Consider the following 6,207-nt stretch of genomic DNA (forward strand, 5'->3'; position numbering starts at 1 on the left):
TTCCTTGACAACCATTTTTCTCCAAGGGGGGATTTTTCAAAAAGTCATGGCTTTTGTCCATGAAGGAAGAAATTCGCACCAACCATTTTTCTTGAAGGCATGATTTTTTGTGTGATCATGGATTTTGTCTATGATGGAAGAATTCCATGAGAACCATTTTTCTCCATAGCGAGATTTTTTGAGTGGTCGTGGATTTTGTCCATGATATAAAAATTCCTCAACAACCATTTTTCCTAATGTTTTCATGCCTTTCCACTTTTGCATATTTCAAGGGTGATTTCAGTCTTAACCATTTTCTGATTGATTGCCTTGCTTGATCATCCTTTTGAATATAGAAATAGATATCATTTTGTCTCTTTATCAACCAGAGCTCACTTGTTGCCAAAACAAACCTACCAAAACTAGAATTTCTAAAAATAGTAAGTTGTCTCAAAGTCAAAATAACGTCAATCCAGCAGACACTGAAATTTACTACAAATGGACTTTATAAAAATAATTAGTCAAGACTCAATTCTCAGACAAGCAAATAGTTTCCATTCTAGGAGCCACATGGACAAAACTTTCCAGACTTGGCCAATTTTACCAATTCTCATTCAAAAGAGGGGAACCTCAAAGGACCGAGCCAAAAACTACCAAGAACTAAAGCCAAAAGGACAAGACTAAGAGAAAAAGAGGGGGTACCTATTTGTAATGGGACGATGGTGTGAAAACTCCACAACATGTACCAATCTTAAGTTTCAAGCAGATAAATATCATTCAACTTAGTTGCAAGCTCATGTTGGAAATATATGGAAATGGAAATTAATTAAGAGAGGATCCTTATTTTGAAAGGGGCACAGATAAAAGAGAAGATAAGAACTTATGCATAACATGTGCTAAAGACAGAGGTAAGAGGATGTGGAATCTATTGGGTCCAAAAACAAGATCTCACTGAGTGGGTGAAATTGGTAGACCTGCAGAATAATGGAGGGATTAATATCAACCCTATTAGAGTTACTTATTCTCCTACACTTTGAACTCATACCTTAGACATAGAAGGGTATTCTTAGAGGTAAATGAACAGATGCACTAGTTAAACCCAAACTATTATTTCAAAACCATCACTAGGCTAAGAGTAACTACCTTACTACATCCATATCGTTGATTTAACACATTTGCAATTAGTGCAAGGTGAGGCTGAGTTGCATTATTCATAGAAATTGTTAAGAGCTATTCTCTATATGCAATAAAATCATTAACTACACAAACTAAAATTGAGCTATAAATAGTTCACTGATTTGTTTCGATGTGTACTAGAACAAGTACACGGAAGAGTGGGGCCAAACCAAGGGAAATGGAGTCACACTTGACAAGAACAGATGGAAAACAAAAACAATACACAACAACTGGTCTATGCATTAGAATGCATCAATGCATTATTATTAGCTTCATATACTTAGTTGTTAAAGCTAAGTATATAAAAATATAGAATGTATCAATTAACTATTTAAACTCATGAAATCAAAGAGTTGTTATGTAACATGCTATAGGTTCATAATCTTATGATTCTTATTGTTGAGAATTGAGTCTCAACCTTGTAAGCTTTTTCCGAAAAACTCTAGAAAAATTTTAGAAAATTCTAAAATTTGTGTGGTAGTTTTCCACATGTTTATGAGTTGGAAAAAGGTGTATGAGTTGTTAAAAAAGTGTCTCATCTCTAGAACAATGTACAAGGGCTATTTTTAGAGTGTAAAGAACTCATTATATGACTTTTATGGGGGTCTAAACTAGAGGACAAAATTATGAACGAAAATGGTATTCTTGGAGTTACAAATTACAAGTGGGTAACACATTGCATGGTTGTTTTGCCCATGGTTTTGTAAAATCACAAATAGTTTCCAAGTGGCAAATCACTATAAAAGGAGGGCTTGGGGAGGTGTTTGAATCATCGAGTTCAGTTTGCAAGACTGGTGCTAGAAGGAGTCTCTTTGAGTCCAAGTCCAAATTCAAATTGTGGTGATGTGCACCTGTAAGAACTTGCATTGCAAGTGTATTGTAATCTTCCAGATTTGATATTGTGTGAGTTTTGGAAGGTGGAGTTTTTCCCCTAAAAGGGTTTCCCCACGGTAATCATTGTGTTATATGTTCATTGTTATTTTGATTATGTTATTATGCATTTCTTGAGATCTCTACAATAGTTAGTTGAATTTGCATAATCCTCCTCTCAAGATTAGTGTAGGAAGTGATTTCGTACACCTTTGCTTCCTTACAAGTGGTATCAAAGCCTAGCCATCTTTGGTTCTATTTGTTGGGTAGAGAGTTTTTTGAGCTAATCAAGGTTTGAGTGGGAGCTTGTGCAGAGGTTTTTATTTCTGTGTTGCAGGATTGCAAAGATGGCAAGCACATCAAGGAGGATTGATGTAGAGAAGTTTTATGGCACAAACTTTGAGATGTGGAAGCTGAAGATGGAAGATCTATTGATTGATCAGGATCTATGGGATACAATCGATGAAAAGAAGTTGAGGCCCACAAATCCAACTTTAGTCGCAGAGTATGATGTGAGAGACAAAAAAGCTAAAAGTCTCATCAGATTGTGTCTTGCAGACTCTATACTAATTAATGTCCATGAAGAACCTATCGCAAAGAAGCATTGGAAGAAGCTAAGTGAGATCTATCAAGCGAAATCACTTGTGAAGAATATTTTCTTGAGGAAGAAGTTGTATTCCTTGAGAATGGAAGAAGGTGGACAGAGTTTTTAGCATCTCAAAAGTTTTAATATGTTGGTGACTCAGTTGACCTCAGTTGGGGTGTAGATGGATGAAGAAGAAAGGTGTCAAATATTGCTATATTCGTTGCCAGACTCATGAGACAGCCTTGTCATGGCCATAGGGAGCACTTCAGTTGTCTTGAAGATGGACAACGTTGTTGGTTCTCTACCTTCTAAAGAGATGAAGTGTTCGAGGAAGACCAAAGGAAAGAGGCAAGAACGAGAAGTAGCATGGTTGTTCTAAGTCCAAGAATAAGGGGAGATCAAAATCTTGTGGTAAGTCTAAGGTGATCTACTAGAATTGTGGCAAACCAAGACACTTTCAAAAGGACTGCAAAGACGAAAAGAAAAGAAAAAGAAGCAAGGTTTTGATTCTGAGTCTAAGAAGGAAGATGGAGATGCGTTCATCGCACCTTAGCCACTCATGCAAGTGACACAGCATGGTTGATAGACTCAAGTGCATCTTTTCACATGACTCCTAATAGAAATTGGTTTAGTTAAGTATGAAATTTTTTATGGTGGTAAGGTGTATTTGGGCGATAACTCAGTTCTTGATATTGTTGGTCATGGAAGTATTTGTGTGAAATCTTCTGATGGTAGAATTAGAAGATTTGATGGTGTCTTTCATATCCCAGGACTAGCGAGGAATTTGTTATCTATTAGTAAACTAATAGATGCAAGTGTGCATGTACAGTTTTCTAAAGTAGGTGTAAAAATGGTAAGAGGTACTATGGTAATAGCAAGAGGAAGTAGATTGGGTACATTGTACCGACTTGATGCATGCACAGTTGAGCGCAATAGCACTTCTGATAAGACTATGAAAATGACTACTTTGTTGGAGAAGGAGAGGGTTTCTCTTTCAACAGATGGTCATGGTTTCTGGGTACCCAAGGGTGCTCTATCTCCAATGTCAAATTTGCCTGCAGAGAAGACTGTTATGGCACTAGAGACTCAACCACATAGGTGAGAAAGGTCGACAAACCTTAAAGAATAAAAACATTGTTGATGGGTTGAATGACTTTAATCTTGATTTTGATATTTGTGAGCATTGTATCTATAGTAAACAAAACTGCGTTCAGTTTTACTCAAGTTCTCATAAGTCCTCATGTATTTTGGATCTGATCCATTCAGATGTATTTGGACCAGTTGATGTTCCTTTTATTGATAGATCAGTTTATTATGTTTCTTTCATTGATGATTTCAATAGAAGAACATGGGTTTATTTTCTTAAAAGTAAAGTTGAAGTTTTTAGTCATTTCAAAGAATTTAAAGCAATGGTTGAGTTGCACACTAGAAAGAAGATAAAGCATTTGAGAACTGATAATGGCGGTGAATATTACTTCAATGTTTTTCACACATTTTGTAAAGATTGTGATATTAAAAGAGGGAAGACTAACTCTATATTATCCACAACATAATGGAGTTGCAGAAAGAATGAACAGGACTTTGATGGAGAAGGATAGGAGTATGTTGAGTGGAGTTGGAGCTGTAACCACTGCATGCTACTCGATAAACAGGTCTCCTACATCAGCTCTTATTGATAAGACATCAATGGAAGCATGGTCGGGCCACAAGCCTTCACTTAGACATCTGAAAGTTTTTGGTTGTGAGGCATATGCTCACGTGCCAAAGGAGAAGCGAACAAAATTAGACAACAAAGTTGTCAAATGTATCTTCATCAGATATAGTTATGGTGTGAAAGGATACACACTTTGGGATCCTATTGCACAAAAGGTAATTTACTCAAAAAGTATTATTTTTAAAGAAACTGGGCCTTCTATTACAGTGCAGCCAGAACAGATAAAAGAAAAGAAAGATGTGATTCAACTTCCTATTACACCTAAGAAAGTTGAATTGGGGCCCTTAGAAAGACAAGTTGTTGAAGAGAGCTCTACGAGTACTGAATCATCAAAGGAAGAGGGAGAACCTGATCATGAACCTTAACCAAATCTTGTTTGAAAGTCTAGTAGACAAAGGAAAGCACCAAAAAGATATGGATATTCTCCTAATGATTGGAGGTGTATATTTACTTTGAATGCTAATATTGATGAACTAAAATATGTAGAAGAAGCTCTTGGTATGAATGATTCAAATTCTTGGAAGATAGCCATGGAAGAAGAGATGACAGCACTTAAGAGGAATGACACATGGGACCTTGTACAATTGCCTAAAGGACGGAAGTCTATTGATTGTAAATCGGTGTTCAAAAGGAAGATGAGTTCAATTGGAAGCATTGAGAAGTATAAAGCGTGTTTGGTTGCAAAAGGTTACTCCTAGGATGCAGGAATTGATTATGGTGAAATTTTTTCTCCTGTAGCAAAATGGCATCCATTTGTTTTTTATTTTATATTGCAACAGCTTATGATCGAGAAGTTGAGCAGATGGATGTGAAGATAGCTTTCCTTCATGGAGATTTGGAAGAAATTTATATGACACAGCCAAAGCACGTTGTGGTGAAAGGTAATAGTCATTTGGTCTATGAATTGAAGAAATCCTTGTATAGTTTAAAACAAAGTCCTAGCATGTGGTACCAGAAGTTTGATACATAAGTATTGAATTTGGGATTTGTGTGATCAAAATCTGATCACTGTATATACTACAAGTCTCCTAGTGATTATTTCTTGGTTATTGCCCTATATGTTGATGACATGTTTATTGGCAAAGGAAAAGGTTTGATTGCAGAATTAAAATCTCAGCTCTCACCAAAGTTTGAAATGAAAGATCTTAGTACAGCAAGGTACATTCTAGGAATGGAGATTATAAGAGATAGACAAAACAGAAAGCTTTCGCTAGGTCAGAGTAAATATGTTGGTAATATTCTAAGAAGATTCAATATGTAGGATTCCAACCCATTCATGAGTGTTCATGTTACTATAGGAACAAAGTTTTCTAGCTCACAGTGTACTTCATCCCCATTCGAGATGGAAGAGATGAGTCGAGTACCATATCAGAGTGTTGTTAGAAGTTTGATGTATGTTATGGTTTGTATAAGACCAGACATTGCCCAAGTAGTGAGAGTACTTTCCCATTATATGTCTAATCCAAGAAGAGCATATTGGGATGCAATAAAAAGATTTTTCAGATACTTGTGGGGTACCTCAGAGTAATTTATATGTTTTCATAAAACAAGAAATGAGCATTCCTTGGATATTCTAGGCTATGTGAATTCAGATTGGGATGGGGATGTTGATAGAAGAAGATCCACTAGTGCATATGTGTTTACATTATTCAGTAGTGCAATCAATTAGATGAGCAAGCGACAAGTTGTGGTTGCTTTGCCAACTACAGAGGCAAAGTATATGGCAACTACTCATGCTTGCAAGGAAGCTACTTGGCTAAAGAGATTGTGTTCAGACATAGAATTCAAATAGGGTATAGTGATAATATATAGTGACAATCAAAATGCAATCTTCCTAGGGAAGAACTTGACATTTCATGTTAGGACCAAGCACATTGATGTA

This window comes from Cupressus sempervirens, chromosome 6 (genome assembly GCF_028749045.1).
Source record: "Cupressus sempervirens isolate cs-2001-9-10 chromosome 6, ASM2874904v1, whole genome shotgun sequence".
Taxonomy (NCBI): Eukaryota; Viridiplantae; Streptophyta; class Pinopsida; order Cupressales; family Cupressaceae; genus Cupressus; species Cupressus sempervirens.